Source organism: Miscanthus floridulus, chromosome 15, assembly GCF_019320115.1.
Source record: "Miscanthus floridulus cultivar M001 chromosome 15, ASM1932011v1, whole genome shotgun sequence".
NCBI classification, from domain to species: Eukaryota; Viridiplantae; Streptophyta; class Magnoliopsida; order Poales; family Poaceae; genus Miscanthus; species Miscanthus floridulus.
In genome coordinates this window covers 23,149,442-23,166,776 of record NC_089594.1, presented here as the reverse complement: position 1 = coordinate 23,166,776, position 17,335 = coordinate 23,149,442, and the positions used below count along the sequence as shown (strand labels likewise).

At 42.8% G+C, this 17,335-nt stretch overlaps 1 long non-coding RNA gene across 1 annotated transcript; it reads left to right on the top strand.

The window, feature by feature from the left end:
• The first annotated feature begins 10,455 nt into the window (after nt 1-10,455).
• LOC136506728 (uncharacterized) lies at nt 10,456-11,435 on the top strand. The gene is made up of 3 exons (XR_010771709.1): nt 10,456-10,606; nt 10,827-10,923; nt 11,256-11,435. It is a non-coding gene; the product is annotated as an uncharacterized lncRNA (long non-coding RNA).
• The last annotated feature ends 5,900 nt before the right edge of the window (nt 11,436-17,335 follow it).

The window sequence follows — 17,335 nt, the reverse complement described above, 5'->3', positions numbered from 1 at the left end:
CATGGCTAACATAGAACTGCTATGGCTTTACTTCATTGATGTAATCACACTGTGATAGGACTTGCATGGTAGTATGCTTGCTTGATGGCCTCTACCTTGATGCAACCTTACCCCTGCTCACCCAGCTGTTAGGCTAGTCACACGCTTGCTACTATACTTCATTGCTTATTACTTCTACTACGCTTACACTATATTGATGTGTGGTGGAAATTGGTGTTATCTGGACTATGGGGAGAGTGTTGCATGTGTGACTTGGGTGCATGGAGGGTGAGGGTTGTGTTGACCAAGTTGGAGTATACGACGAGCCTGGGGCAAGTCTTGCCATGTGGTGCTACCTAGGCACCCCTAGAATGGATACCTATGGTGGGTAAATGGTATATGAGGTGGTCCCGGGTGTGAACCTATGATGGGAGGAGCCCGGGATGGAGGTGTTGTGGTGGCACGATAAATGGAAACCTTGATAAAGACATTCTGGCTTGGTCACCCCTAAGGACTTACTAGTACTCAGATTCACCGGGAAGCCTTATGTACCACTCGCCCTATATGGTACGGGACGGCCGGACTACTTGGTAGGATATTGCCACTACTGCTAGGTTGATAGCAGACAGTGCGAGGGAGGTACGAGGTGCGGAGGATTCCCCACACCCTTCCGAGACTTCATGGAGACCTTGTGGACCCGGCTCATGACTCACAGTTTCAGCCATCCCAGACTAGACATGGGGTGTACCAGGGCTGAATATTAGAGTGGCATTATCCTAGGCTAGCAAGCGGCCGAAATCAGCCCAGTTGACGACGGTCAGCGAGGAAGGCAGATCTTGTGGTTATGTAAAACTTCTACAAAGTGTATGGTTGATCGATCGATACATGTGCCGACTTGTCGGCTATGGACCTTTCCTGGGTTTCGCTTAAACTAGATAGTGAGATGAGTCCTTCTTCCCCCCTAGAAGTGAGTGTTCGGTCGTAGCCAGGGGCTACGGGCCTTGAGACAGTGCTGAGAGGGAGTTGTCTATCAACTGAGTGATGGTATGGTTATGGTATGGTGATGGTGTGGAGATGGTGGTATGTCGATCCCAGGATCAAAACCTAGCCCTGGAATGGGAATGGAGTGGAATGTGTGTAGAAATGATGTTAAAACTTGACTATACTATTATATACTTGATATGCGAAATGCATAGGAAACCCTAGCCTTATAGGTTGCTCTTGACTATATCCAACTTGCATCCAATTTCCACAAAGCAATGCTCATAGGGTTGGGAGTGGCCAGTACAAATCGTACTGATAAATTTTGGCATACAGGTTCTGCTGAGGAGTATAGCTCCGAGGAGTTTGACGGTTGAGGGGTTCATGCCTACGCTCGAGTTTGGCGATCTTATCATCAAGCTGTTCTAAATGAATGCTACTTTTGATTCTGCCAATGCGGCGATATAATAATTTATATAATTCCGCACTATTTGTACTCTGATATTATCGTTGTATGGATGTGAAATTCGACTGGAATTTGGGTAATATGATCTACCACGGCCTTACTACACTTCAACTCTGTGGATTTCCCTTCACGGAAATTGGGGTTGTTTCAATTTTTTTGCTTATTTTCAAGAGCCAGGTATTGACTCCCGTCATCTACATCCTGCTGGTCACCATCGGCAAATTGAGTGTCGGTGTTGATAATATCCATCATTTCTTCATCCATGTTGTCTCTCGGGGTAGCCATCTAACTTTTACACCACTAGATATATCTATAAAAAATAAAAACCATATATCTATAAAATGGATCGAGTCATGTGCTTAAAATTAATTAAATAACTACCCTCGAAATTCAAGTCTCCAAAGCATAACTTTGATTTCTTATTTTCTAGAAATATTTATTGGCAAGTGATATATATAACAAATTTATATATATAACAATATAAATTTAAAACTCTCTAATATGTATAACAAATATATATATATATATAACAATACAAATTTATAACTCTCTAATATGTATGTATAACAAATTTATATATATAACAATATAAATTTATAACTCTAATATATATGTATAACAAATTTAGCTATATAACAATATAAATTTATAACTCTCTAATATAGATGTATAACAAATTTATAACTCTCTAATATATATATATATATAACAAATATATATATATATATAACAATACAAATTTATAACTCTCTAATATATATATATATATAACAAATTTATATATATCAATACACAGTACGTTAGGGCCAGCGGCGTTGGTGGCACGCGGGGCGGCCAGCGTTGGGGTTCTAGTCGAGGCTGTGCACCTCCCGCGCGTCCTCACGGAGGAGGCGCACGGGGTTCTGCGGCAGCGGCGGCTCATGGAAGCGGCGCACGGAGCCGTCTCCGGAGACGAGGGTGGTGGGTCCGGCAACGGCGAGGTCAAGGACGATGAGATGGCCACGGGCGACGGTGACGAGGGCAGCGGCGGTGGCAGTGGCGATGGGCAACGAAGACGAAGAGTGAGAAGGAAGAAGAAACGACAGCCTTATATAGGGGAGGGACCTTTAGTCCCGGCTCCTGTAAACGCCCGGGACAAAAAGACCTTTAGTCCCGGCTGGTATTATCAGCCAGGAGCTGGTAATACCAGCCGGGACTAGAGGTTACCTTTAGTTTCGGCTAGGTATTACGAGCCGGGACTAAAGGTGTATTTTGGCAGGCCGCAAAAAATATAGCCCACCTTTAGTCCCGGGTGGTAGATCTACCCGAGACTAAAGTTGGGCTGTAGTTTCACTTCCCGCCCGTTTCAAGCTCAATTTGTTTTTTTATATATTTCTTTCTATAAAATGTTAAAGTCTTGTTAATTGCACAGTAATTAATACAAGGCATAAATTGTTTTAAAAGAATATGGATTTACTTTTGCTTTATTGCACACAGGAAAATTGTGTGACCTAAAGTTTTTTGTATTTTCTTATAAATATTGAAACATAATGTCATTAATAATTACTATTTCATTAATGCAAAAATATAGTGTTTAATTTAAATCATTAAACTTTTGTTTTCGATTGGAAATTTGTTTTCACATCATTTTAACGTAAATCTTTTCATTTTTTTCATCACTCATTGTCCAAAAGCGACATGGAAATCCCACCATCAAACACAAATTTAATCTGAACAAAGAAAAAAGGAAGCACCTAATAAACATATATGAATTCACAATTATTATATAATACCTCTAATACACACTATTAAACATCACTATATATATCAAGCGGGTACAGTAGTGAACTTCTTAACTTATATCCCTTGGTTATGATCGCGCCATAACCATGGACTGTCCTCATCATTTAGCTGGATGCTTGGGTCTTTGTTCACTGTGAAGGGTGGAATTCGGTCATCCTTTTCATAATCTTCTGATATATCTGACTTGTCTTCAATTCTGACGATGTTTATTTTCCCTGAAAGAACTATGTGGCGCTTTGGCTCATTGATTGGGTCGTTATTGTTTTTCCCTCTCTTCGGTTTTGTAGACATGTCCTTAACATAGAACACCTGATTCATATCCTTGGCAAGGACCAACAGTTCGTCTTTGTACCCAATATTGTTGAGTTCTCATATTGTCTTTGTACCCCGCCTCCAGTTGTCTTTACCTATTAGCACTTGAACAAAGGTACCTTAAAAGTAGGTGCATAGTTTAGTTCTCATATCTCTTCTATACGGCCATAATATGTTTGCTTATTTCCATTAGGGTCGGTGGCATCTATATGGACACCACTGTTTTGGTTGGTCCTCCTTTTATCTTGGGCTACTGTGTAAAATGTATTCCCATTTATCTCGTATCCTTTGTATGTGAGGATATGCCATGATGGCTGCCTAGCCAACAAATACAGTTGCTCATCAATACTCTCATCACTCTGACATTCTTTTCGCAACCAGTCGCTGAAAGTTTCCATGTGCTGACACGTAATCCAAGCTTCAGACTTCCCTAGAAACTTAGATCGGAGCAACTCTTTATGTGTCTCGATATACGGATCCACCAAGGAGGAGTTTTGTAGAACTGTGTAGTGAGCTTTATTAAAATAATTATCCTACGTACCAATATATGATTTCTTCTCTAGTGTCCCCTTTCACTTAGTCTCCCCTCGTGTCATGATTTAGGAACACCAATCGGGTCAAGGTCGAGAATAAAGTCAACACAAAACTCAATGACCTCCTCTGTTCCATAGCCCTTGGTGATGCTTCCTTCTGGCCAAGCACTGTTGTGAACATATTTCTTTAGGACTCCCATGAACCTCTCAAAGGGGAACATGTTGTGCAGGAACACAGGACCGAGAATTCTAATCTCCTTGACCAGGTGAACTAGGAGGTGTGTCATGATATTAAAGAAGGAAGGAGGGAACACCAACTCAAAGCTGACAAGACATTGAACCACATAATTCTATAGTTTAGCTAGATCCATTAGATCGATTGCCTTCTGAGAAATTGCATTGAAGAATGCACATAGCTTCACGGTGGCTAGATGTACATTTGGAGGTAGAATTCCTCTTAATGCAACTGGAGCAATTGCGTCATGAGCACGTGGCAGTCATGGGACTTTAAGTTTAGGAATTTCTTCTCTGGCACATTTATTATACCCTTTATATTCTAGGAGAATCCAGATGGTACCTTGATGCTTGCTAGGCATTCAAACATGCTTTCCTTCTCTTCTTTGCTAAGAGTGTAGCTGGCAGGACTTAAGTAATGGCATCTATTATCTTTCTTCTCTGGATGCAGGTTGTCTTGTTCTTTCAAACACCGTAGGTCCTGTCATGCTTCAAGTGTGTCCTTAGACTTCCCATACACACCCATGAAACCTAGCAGGTTCACACAAAGATTCTTCGTCAGGTGCATCACGTCGATCGCGCTATGGACCTCTAGGACTTGCCAATAGAGTAGCTCCCAAAATATGGACTTCTTCTTCCACATGGGTACGTGATCGTCGGCGTTGTTTGGAACAGGTTCGCTGCCATGTGCCTTTCCAAATACTACTTTCACATCCTTGACCATATTGAGTACATCCTCACCAGTTCGGTTGCCCGGCTTGGTCTGGTGGTCTGCCTTACCTTTAAAATGCTTGCCTTTCTTTCATAGGGGGTGATTCGCAGGAAGAAATCGACGATGGCCAAGGTACACGACCTTTCGACGTTTTTTCAAGAATATACCTTTAATGTCATCAAAATAGTGCGTGCATGCATTATATCCCTTGTTTGATTGTTCTGAAAGATTACTTAGAGCAGGCCAATCATTGATTGTTATGAACAACAATGCTCACAGGTCAAAGTGCTCATGTTTGTGCTCATCCCACACACGTACACCTGCTATGTTCCACAAAAGTAGAAGTTCTTCAACTAGTGGCCTCAGGTACACATCGATGTCGTTGCCACATTGCCTTGGGCCTTGGATGAGCACTGGCATCATAATAAACTTATGCTTCATGCATAACCAGGGAGGAAGGTTGTAGATACATAGGGTAACAGGCCAAGTGCTATGACTACTGCTCTGCTCCCCGAAAGGATTCATACCATCCGTACTTAAAGCAAACCTTAAGTTTCTTGCGTTATTTGCAAACTCTGGGAATTCTCTATCGATTGCTTTTCACTGGGACCCATCAGCAGGGTGTCTCAACATATTGTCTACCTTACGATCTTCTTTGTGCCATCACAACAACTTTGCATGGTCTTTATTTCTGAACAGACATTTCAAGCGTGGTATTATAGGAGCATACCATATAATCTTGATAGGGATTTTCTTCATGGGACGTTCGCCCTCAACATCACTAGGGTCATCTCGCATGATCTTATACCACGATGCATGACATACCGGGCATGCATCTAACTTTTCGTACCCCTCGCCACGGTAGAGGATGCAGTCATTAGGACATGCATGTATCTTCTGGATTTCTAATCCCAAAGGGCAGACTACATGTTTTGCTTCGTACGTAGTGGCGGGCAATTCGTTATCCTTAGAAAGCATCTTCTTTTGGATTTTCAGTACTCCCCAAATCCCTTGTCAGATACATCATTCTTTGACTTCCATTGCAGCAATTCCAGTGTGGTACCCAACTTTTTTTGCCCCGCATCACAAGTTGGGTATAGCAATTTCTTGTGATCCTCTAGCATGCGCTCGAACTTGATCTTCTCCTTTTCACTTTCACATTCTCTTTGTGCATCACGAATGGCCTAACCAAGATCATCAGCGGGCTCATCTTCTGCCCCTACCTCTTCTTCAGCTTCCCCCATTGTAGTATCATTGAAGGCACCATATTCAGCAATAATGTCATCATCGTCCCATTGTTCTTCTTCACCTTCTTCCATTACAACCCCGGTTTCTCCATGCTTCGTCCAACAAATATAGTTTGGCATGAAATCCGACTTCAACAAGTGTGAATGAAGACTCCTTAAGCTAGCATATTCCTTCAAATTCTTACATATGGCACATGGACAGCACATGAAACCATCGTGTTTGTTTGCCTCGACCACACGTAAGAAAGAATGTACGTCCTTAATGAACTCTTGGGAGCGGCGATCAGCATTGTACATCTAATGTTGGCTCATCTGCATTACATGACATGCATGCCACCACACAAGGTATTAATTTATGAAAGTCTCGCTACAATATAGACAATCCCAACTATCACTAAAAAACTAAAGCTAAAATACACTTCAGCAGCATAAGGATTTCACGACCAATCCCAACTAAAATAGACAGATCATGCGTTTGTTCAACATCTATGGGCTTCTTCCGCAGGATCACTGCCTCATCAGCCGCCGTAACCGCATGTGCAAGAGAGTTTTGCACGTGTTCAACATACTCTTCCTCCCAGTATTAGTCTGAACATCCAGTGCCATCCCGCTGAAATTAAAACAAAAAATTAGAACTTTAATCACAATCATCATAAAAATAAGTATAAATTAACTATAATTATCAAATGCGACAAAATAACTCACATTGCGATCCGAACACTTGTAGAAGATACGGCCCTTGTTGGGATACTTCTTCCTCACCCGATACTCCATTGCAATCTTCTCCTCACACTTGCCGCATGCAATGAGAGAGAGGTCCGGCCTCAGTCGCTTTGGAACCCGATGAGAGGCTGAGGACCCCCGAAAGCAGTTGTCATCTACTTTCTATACTCATTTTTAATATAATATAAATTTCTCATTTTATAAACAAATAAAATTAAAAAAACTCTAAAATTCTCTATATCTCTAAACCATGAAGTGTGTTATGCATGCTAGAAATGAAAGCTGAATACTAGTTTTTAATAACTACTTTAACCTTCATTCATCTAAATATGCAAACTTTAAAGTGATTTTGAGCTTAAATGGCTTACAAATATAAAAAAAATCCACCATAAAAAATCACATATATCTAGTCCACAAAATAAGATATGCTACTGATGAAACATGAGAGTATAAAGTTGGTAACATTTAGAACCGAAGAATCGATGGAGGAATCGAAGAAATCTTGTGATTACCGGCGATGAGGAAGAAGAGAGGCCGGCGATGAAGCAAGAACACTAAGCTCGAAGTGGCTCGGGCTCGGAGAGGAAGACGAGGTATATAGGAGGGGATCTTTAGTCCCGGTTGGAGACAACAACCGGGACTAAAGGTCCCTTTCTAGTCCCGGACGGAGCCTCCAGCCGGGAGTAGACTTTTACTCCCGGTCGGAGGGACCAACCGAGAGTAAAAGTTAACCTTTAGTCCCGGTTGGTAGCTCCAACCGGGACTAAAGGTTCCCTGTAGCAAAAATCTGCCGCAGTAGCTGTTGGGTAGAGATCTTTAGTCCCGGTTGGAGCTATCAACCGAGACTAAAGGTTTCTCTAGTCCCGGACGCGAAAAATACCGAAACTAAAGCTAAATTTCAAAGTGGATCAAAAGTCGTTTCTCTACTAGTGATGATTTATAGAAACAGTTCGGTAAAGGCGGCTGGCCAAACCACCCCTACAAAAGATTACAAGACACCCCTAAAAATCGATTCTGTACTGGTGTAGGTTCACTGGGAGCTTTGGAGCCGGTGGTGCGCACGTTCAGCAAGGCTTGCGTGCGGGGGTTGTTCGCTTATACGTGAGGTCCTTCATCCTCGGCGGTGTTGCCTCGCGGGGACATAAGAATGGCCAACAGATAAGATTTTAGCACGACTGCTGGGTGACTGTCCCCTGAAAGTTCCGTTTCATAGATTGTTTCAAATAACTTCTAAACCTGATATAGAGGTAGCGCAAGCTTTTAGTAATGGTCAATGGGAGAGCCAATTTACAAGACAACTTAATGAAGATCTTAGTGCAGACTGGACACAACTTCATGATTTGTTAAATGAGGTTACATTATCAGAAGCAGAGATAGGGTGGTATGGGCACTTGAGAAATCTAAAAAGTATTCTACAAGTTCTTTGTACAAGCTTTTAACATCAGGGGGTGTTAGAGATAGCCAGATGATGTTAATATGGAAGTGCAATATCCCATTAAAAGTTAAAATTTTCATTTGGATGGCAGTCCATGACATAATCCAATCAGGTGTGCAATTGAAGAAGAAATGGTCTGGCCCGGTGGAATGCGCCACCTGTGACAAAATTGAAACTTCTGATCACATTCTATCCCAATGTCCTGTTGCTGTTTTCATGTGGGCCTTTCTTAGGGATTCTTTTGGTTGGCAAAGCTCACCAGCCAATTGCTCAAAGTTTTTTGTAGAGTTTGTTGACAGATGTAGAGGAAAAAGACAACAAGTGTTAATATTCATATGTGCGGGTGCTCCTTTTGGACAATTTGGAAGACTCGAAATGATGTGGCGATTAACAAGAAGGTGCTGACGTCTCCATTGGTGATCATTCACAAGACCTTGATGCTGATCAAGTCCTGGCGTCCAATGCTGAAGACGAAGCTACAACCTATTGCAGACGAGATGATCAACCTGATGGCTTCTAAGGCGCAAGTGATGGCATCTGATGCGTACTGAGAGGAAGTGCTCAGGTGATAGGGGTTGACGCTAAATTTCTTTTGCTTTTGCAATGTAATCTGGGAGGTTTCTTAACTGTGGTAGTTGTGAGTTCTTTTGATGGTTTAGGGAGAAAGTCGATGGTCGTTAATTTTCTCTCTGTTGTAATGCTTAAACTGTAAACTGGTATTCCAGCTCAGGATCTTTGGCGTTCGATACGCTTTCTAATAAAGCCGGACGAATGTCATTGATCAAATATTCCCATCTGTAGAAGAAAGCCGTTCACATCCATACATCCGTATGGATTTTCCTTTGTCGGCTGTCAAAACGCTATCAAAGATTCGCAGTTATTTAAGAAGCCCTGGTAGTCTGGAGGTTTAGAAACGAAGTTGGGCTCTTGATCGGGTCGAGATGCACTACGCTTTGTTCCTCACCAGCTGATTCTTCTCTTAATTTATTTTTATTAACATCTATTTATGGTGTGAGAGAGGGTTCCTTATTTGACAATTATTAGAAGTTGGGAGAACGTGGACAGCTCCTTCCACTGTCACTCATTGTGTACGACATATATACTGTATGTTTCTGATCTGAATAAAAAACTCTGATGATTAGCTGAGTCATCTGGAAGCCATATCGATCTCGTTTTGATCAATGGAAGAAATGTCCTGGCCGGGCATATATATGAACCACTAAGTCTTTGTTTATTTATTTATTAATTCATTACAGTATCTCACTCTGACGTGTTTTTCCCTCACGTCACATATTATTTTCCTTTTGTGAGTGTACTATTATACTGTTCTCATTTCATTTCTCTCGGACGTGGACTTTTTTTATTGCCTCAACCTTTGTAGTATCTGAACTCACGTACCAACTCACACCACATGCACGCACCCCAACACACTCACACCCCTAGTGTGTAAGCTAGACCTACCATCGATATCTAAGGTTAGAAGTACACGGCTGAAAGGTATGACAGTGGTGTCACATCCGTGCGAGCCAACTGAAACTTATTATGGGAAAACCCCCGGTGAGGAAACACGGACGATCCATGGATCGAACCCACGCCCGGCCGCTCGCCCACTGCGAAAGCATACCAACCGAGCCAGTGGATGTGGCAGCCACGCCTTTTACTTTAGGGTTAATTGGAGAAACACCATTATAATTTTCACGGTTCGGAGAAACACCATTACTATTCGTCTATTTTGAAGCATGACATTATAATTCTCCGTTTTCCACAAAAATGCCACTGAATACGTATGGACACAATCTGGGTCTAGCTACAAACGTATACGAAGACGTATACTTCATCTCCCCTGTCACTGACACGCGGACCCCACATGTCATCTTCTTCCTCCTCTTCTCCTCCTCTCTCTCTCTCTCTCCATCCCGACGAGCAACAGCAGCACGCCGAGCAGCACGCCAGCAGCAGCACGAGGCCGAGCAGCAGCAGCATGCTGCGGGAGAGCAACTTGCTTTGGGGGACGAGCTCGCCATGGCGGGGGCAAGCTCCCCATGGCGAAGACAGAGCAGTCAGCGCCTCCTCCTCCCAAGACAAGTTGGAATCGGAATCGAAACGAAGAATCATCTAGGATCAGAAAATTCCATGGTATTTTTCGGAATGAACTCCTTTTGTCGCCATGGCCGTGGCCGTCTTGGATCAGAAAATTATGTGGTATTTTTCGGCACCAACTCTTCCCCCTTTTCTTTGTTGAAGCTAAAATTGATAGTTGTCAATCAAGCTCCTGATTTCACAATCGAGTATGTTGTGAAGGAGCTAGCATTTTACTATGAGTTATGTTGCATGGATCTGTGGTAGTTGCAGTTGAGTTATGTTTTTGTTTGTTTGTTTTTTTGTTTTTGTTTTTTTTTGTTTTTTTTGCTGTTTTTTACAGAAAATGGATCATAGCGTTGAATAAAGCACTTTTGAGGATTCTGATGATGGGCCCTTAAAGGAATCAAAATGTTATGAACTGTATTTGTTGGAATCAGGTATAATGGTAAATGTTGATGCAATTCCTTCAGCTACATCACCAACCATAGAGACATTATCTTTAGTTTCTGAATTGGTAGATAATCAGATGAGTGAAGAAAATGTTTCAGAGACATTATCTTCAGTTTCTGAATCGGTAGATAAGTAGATGGGTGAAGAAAAGCTTTTATCGAATAATGATAAACAACTAGAAGAACATAAACAGACCAATGTTGGTGAAACGTATGACTATCTCCCACAAGGTTCTTTTTCATTTATGTGTACTTTTGCATGTAGTATTTTCACTATAATACCAATGATATAAAGCTAATCTGTATTGAATTTTATTCAGATTATGCATTGACCAATATGGACTTATGTGCTCAAATAATAATAGAAACATCTTTGGAAAACGATTTACTGGTGAGGATGGATGGAAGTAGACAATGAAATGGTTATTGAAGAGGACGCTGGAGATGAGGTGTAAAATGTGAAAGACTTACAAATGCTTGAGCGATTACATTTAGACAATGACAATGGCAACATTGCTCATTCGGATAATGTTGATTATTTCGACATGATTGATAGTGATGATGAGACTTATGATGCAGCTAATCCCAATCATGAAGATTATTTCTAATACATGTAATACTATTTTATTTTGTAATTACGTTTTGTTTATTTTGCATCTCTTTCTAAGTACTTTTTGTTTATCTGTGTTTATTGGTTTACTCTTTTTAATTGCAGATGATTAAATAAAGATGGTGGGCGATGGGATGAGGAAGCTAACGTCCTTACCGAAGGACAATATATATTTGTGATATATTGTGAGACATGTGACGTTTGTGATATATATGTGACGTTTGTGATATATATGTGGTGTTGGTGATATATATGTGCTGTTGATGATATATCTGTGATGTTGGTGATGTTTGTTATATATATATCTTCTGTTTGTTTGGATGGGATGTAAAAAACAAATAAAAAATGGCTGTTTTCAGTCACTTTGTCGAGTGCAATGGCCATGACATTCAGCGAAGTGACTATCTAGGAACTACATGGGAACATGCTTTGCCGAGTGCAATGGCCATTGCACTCGGTAAACATTACATAGTGCAATGGCCACGGGCAGGTACTCGGCAAAGGTGGCCTGTTTGCCGAGTGTCTTGTCGGTAGCACTCGGCAAAGTGACCACCTTTGCCGAGTGTCTAAGTCAACGGCGCTCGGCAAAGCGGGTACCTTTGCCGAGTGCTTGACCTTGACACTCGGCAAAGCCGCCGTCATGGTGGCGCTCGCCGTCACGGCCACTTTTCTTTGCCGAGTGTCGGATTGGCACTCGGCAAAGCCTTTGCTGAGTGCCTGATAAAGTACACTCGGCAAAGAGGTCTTTACCGATAAACTATTTACCGAGCGCCCTTTGCCGAGTATAACACTTAGCAAAGGCTTTGCCGAGTGTATATCGGCCTTTATCGAGTGTCTCAGGCATTCGATAAAGAAGGCGTCTCCGGCAGTGATACGGACTAGTACAACTACTGGTGCGTGCCAAACTTTACTGATCAACCAAACAGTAGACTTGATAGGTGCGGCAGCTTTACTCGTGGGCACCAAGCAGTCTCTTTATGCTTACTATTTTGAATTTGATTATATACACTAGTGACATGTATATATGTGATTGAGACTTTGCGGAAGTCATTTCACCTGAAATACCTTATACTTTAAGACAAATTTTAAATATTTCAATGCATTATATTTTAGGTTGGGGGGGAGCACTATCGTACGTTTTCTATTCCTCACCAACTGATTCTTCTATTGATTTATTTTAATTGACATTTATTTATGATGGTTTGATGAGAGAGGGTTCCTTATTTGACAATTATTAGACTGTCTCCAACAGCCCGCACCTAAAAACGAGAGGCATTTCATAGTTTGCATAGTGCACAGCGAAAAGATCATAGACCCAAAACTTTTCTTTTCCAACAACCGCCACAAAAGAGAAGCCTGGAACGCCGCATCGGGCAGCTCCCGTCCCCACCGCGCATCCATGGCTTCCTCGTCGATCCACATCCACCATCCCCGGCTCGCCAACGACGAGATCCACCGGACCCTGGAGTCCTCCTACTCCCCCAGCGCGTCCTACTGCTCCGACGACGCCTTCGTCCCCGTCTTCCGCCCGGATCCATCCGCCCCATCCGCGTCCGCGTCGGCGGCGGTGGCCGCGGCGGCCGACCGCGTCCGCAGCCTCTTCATCTCCGTCGACGTCGCCCTCTTCCGCAACGCGCTCTTCGCGCCCGGGTGCGACGGCGACGGCCTCGGGTTCACGAACGCAGACGCGAAAGCGGCCGAGTACGACGGCGATCTCACCTCCATCTGCTAGGACTGCCTCGAGATCGAGGACGCCGACGACCCGCTCGTCGCCTCCCCACCGCCGAGGAGTTCGAGTGGGAGAAGGTCGCGTCGCCCTCAGGCGCCGCCGCCGGGGAAGCCCCGGACCCCGAGTGGGAGGTGCTCACCGACGTGCTCCCGCCGCCCGCTGACGCTGAGGAGGGGTTTCTGTACACCTCTCACCACAGGGAGGAGGCGGCGGCGTACGAGGTGCTCGTGGCAGGCGGGGAGGGGATGTTCCTCAAGAACCAAGCCCCGGCCACCAGCGCCGTCGTCGCGGCCAGCCAGGAAGGCGAGGGGGATGAGCGCGCTGTCTGCAAGGACGGGGTAGCCGCCGGTGGCATGAATAGCACCTGTTCTTCTTTCTTCTTGTCCTTGGCAGTAGGAGTCGCCGGTGTCACGCCGTGGGATGAAGGGCGCTGGAGCTCGCAGGCGCGGCGAGGCGACGGGACGGATGCGGGTGGCCCCGAGGCCTCACCGGAGCCGGGTGCGCGCGGCCATGGCGGTGGAAGAGGAGGCGCTCATGGGGGGCAGCGCATGGCTGCAGCTCGCGTGGCCGCAGCTCGCAGCCTCGCCGGGCGTGGTCACGATAGTCGCCGCGGGGTGGCGGATGCAGCGACAGGCGACACAAGAGAGATTGGGGCCGAGCGCAGAGCAGAGGACGGCGGAAGGCCAGCGCGTGGAGACGCAGAAGGACGGAGAGATGACGTTTTTTGCGTCCCGCGTCGGCTCTCACCCAAAATGCGTTACTCGTTTCCCTACTCTGTTGGAGCTCATTTGATGCGGATAAAACACTGTAAACAACCTATTTTGAGTATGGGTCATATGATACCTACTCTGTTGGAGTTAGTCTTAGAAGTTGGGAGAATGTGGACGGCTCCTTCCTCTGTCACTCGTACCACATATACTTATTTCTGAATATAATAATTCTGATGATTAGCTGAGTCATCTGGAAGCCATATCGATCTCGTTTTGATGAATGGAACGAAGAAATGTCCTGGGCATATTTATGACCACTAAACCTTTGTTTATTTATTAATGTATCTCCCTTTGATGTGTTTTCCCCTCACGTCACGTATTATTTTCCTTTTGTGAGTATACTATACTGTTCCCATTTCATTTCTCTCTGACGTGGACTTCAACGACACGGTGTGGATCAGCTATTGGTGGTATCTAAATGTGGTGTTTTTACTAAAAAAAATGTTTTTCCATTTTTTTGAATATATAAAACATTTGCACGGTCTGCAATCGGAGACTTTTTTACATATTTTAAATTTGTTTTTGCAATTTTTTCTTACGTAAGCAACGAGAAGTACCTACTAGTCGGTTGAACTAGCGGAATATTGGTTACACCGTTAAATTAGAGGAATTTTCTTCTTCTTCCGACTCACTTAAAAAAATCATAACTTATATATATATTTATCCGGATGTATTTTTCCTTTTCCACTTAAAGATATTTTAGTATCTAAATATTGTACAAGATTTAGATCTATATTTATAAATCTAAATATTACAATGATTATTTGGTATCAAAATGGATTCAAACAATATTGTAGTCTTAGTACCAAAATAATTGATACATGTTTAGATATACAAATATAGATCTAAGTAGACTATTAATTTTGTAGTAATCAAAATGACCTCCAATAAAGAATGACATAGACTATAAAGTTGCATATCTTTTTTTCTTCTCTACAATTTTCATATAAATTTAATCTTCATTTGAGCTTATATATAAAAGTTATAATTTATTCTCGAGATAAGCTGGGGAAATTTCGCTAATTCCACCGGCGTTTTCTACTTTCCACCGCTTCAATCGGGTGTGGTAGTATAGTCTTGCAATTTTTAAACAAATATTTTTGCAAAAATATTTTAAACAAAAAATATAAAAATAAAAAGGATTCCACAATGAGGTACGGGCCACGATGCTGGCCCTTCACCCGATTGGGCTTTGGCCCATCAGCATAGCTTATAAGAGCGAACTGCGGAACGTTTCTCCCAGCTCCACCCACACCTCCACCCACATCTCCCGTTATTGAGAAAAGAAGATGCTTAACTATCTGTTATTAGTCCACTGAACAAATAAAGTTTACACAGAAGGTGTTCAGCTATCTTTTATTATTTATAAATGTCTAGTGCTATTACACTCGCATCGTTGCATTTTATGCGGACAGAGATTTAATTAAGATTATCAATAAACATTAGTTAACAAATGCATATAGAGCACCCCAGATAGCAGGTTTGTGTGTTTCAAAAGGGTTGAACACCTAATTCTGGGTTCATGTTGCCAGTTCTTTGGAATTGGTTTTCTTGTCTTTAGGAAATTGAAGTTGACATACTACCTACGTGAGTTCATTGAGTTGACTACCCTAATATAATATATTTTTGCGTAGTCAAAAGATATTGAATATGAGCTCTTCTCGAAGTTGCGATACTGCTTCGAAATATGTGGTTATCATATCCCCAAGGAATTATCCTCGTGCCTTTTGTAATGGCTGTGTTTTAGTCAATAGTAAGACTGTCGTTATAGTTCCGGTGATATGCCCAACACATTTTATCAATGAGCACAGGCGAATGTTGTAGGTGTGCATCTTTGATGGGGACGAGGACATCACTCCGTTACATACAAGTCAAGGAGAGGAGGAGGTCCAGTATGGGCATCCAATTCATCTTTCTCATGGTGGAGGCCCAGTCCAACTGAAGTTGGAGCCAATCTCGAGTTCCAGGACCAGTATGTCATAAAACTGGTCACACGGGTGCGTTCGGGCTCCGTTTTCGACGATCCATATATGGATGGAAAGCTAATTATATAAGAAAGCCAATGCAAGTGGTCTCACGTCAAAAGCCCTTTGAAATCAACGGGAATCATCGAAACAAGTAAGCGTCCAGAATCTGCCAGGATGCTACGACACCGTCTTTTGGTCCGTTGGACCGTGTATCGTGTTTGGGCCCATTAGGGGCGCGTCCAGGGGGTGACGCCCAAGACTCTATAATTAGCAGCCGTCGCTCTTCTTAGGGTTTTAGTTTTGTTTAGTTCTTGATTTCCTCGTGAAACAGACGTCGTTTTGCTGCAACTGTGCCCCCAAGGCCGCTTGCTGTGAACCAGGCCCTCTGTTCTTGATCTTGTTCGCCTGTGGCGATTAATCCTTTTGAATAAAGACTTGAACTCCTTCTCGTTATCATAAGCCTTATATTTATTTGCAATTTCAGATTATGTTCATCCCATTCTTGCTTGTGTTCTCGATTCGCTTATAGGGAAGCCTTCTCGGCGAGGTTAATCGTGTTCGCGTGGTTGATAACCAATGGAGCAGTGGTGTAATGGTTGAGGGGGTCCGAATCAGTCTTGGTTCGAAGCCTAGATCGTGAACGTCGAGTCTCCACCAATCGATGTTATCGTACCTATCGAAAGATCGGGCCTTGTCTATATCAAGTGATATTAGAGACCTTGTTGTCCGTTAGGTATACTTTTATTTTCCTTTTTAGATTGTTATTGTTTTTGCTTTACCTATAGTCCACGAAAAGCCAAAAAAATATACACCGCCTCATATTCCCTGTCCTATAGCCTCGTTGTGCCGTGCAATTCCATCTCTGTTTCGTGTTGTTGAGTTTGTGTCCTAGGGCAAGTTCTAGTTGCTGGTTTTAGATCATTTTTTAGTCCAGTTTGTGTCTTTCCCTTTGTTTTTTATCATAACCCGTGAACACCTTCAAATCTTGCTATGTTTCCTTTGTATCCATCAAACCCTAGTCCATGTCATCTAATTTATTATACTTGTCTTCACTGTTTGCATCTATCCATAGTAGCCGCAACAACTTTTGCGCACATTGTTCCTGTTTTGTCCTCTAATTCGGAGTCAGTTCTCAAAACTGGTCTAGTTTTCGCATACGAACTCCGATTTCAACGTACCATACATCAAAATCGATCAAAAAAATTTTCAGATCCATTCGTCCCCCGCTTTGTTGGGTTCAAAAAATTTTATTTTAGCCAAAAACTAGTCACAAGATCATCTTTTCGTGGTCATAAGCTTTTTGTCAATTTTGAGCATGACTTCT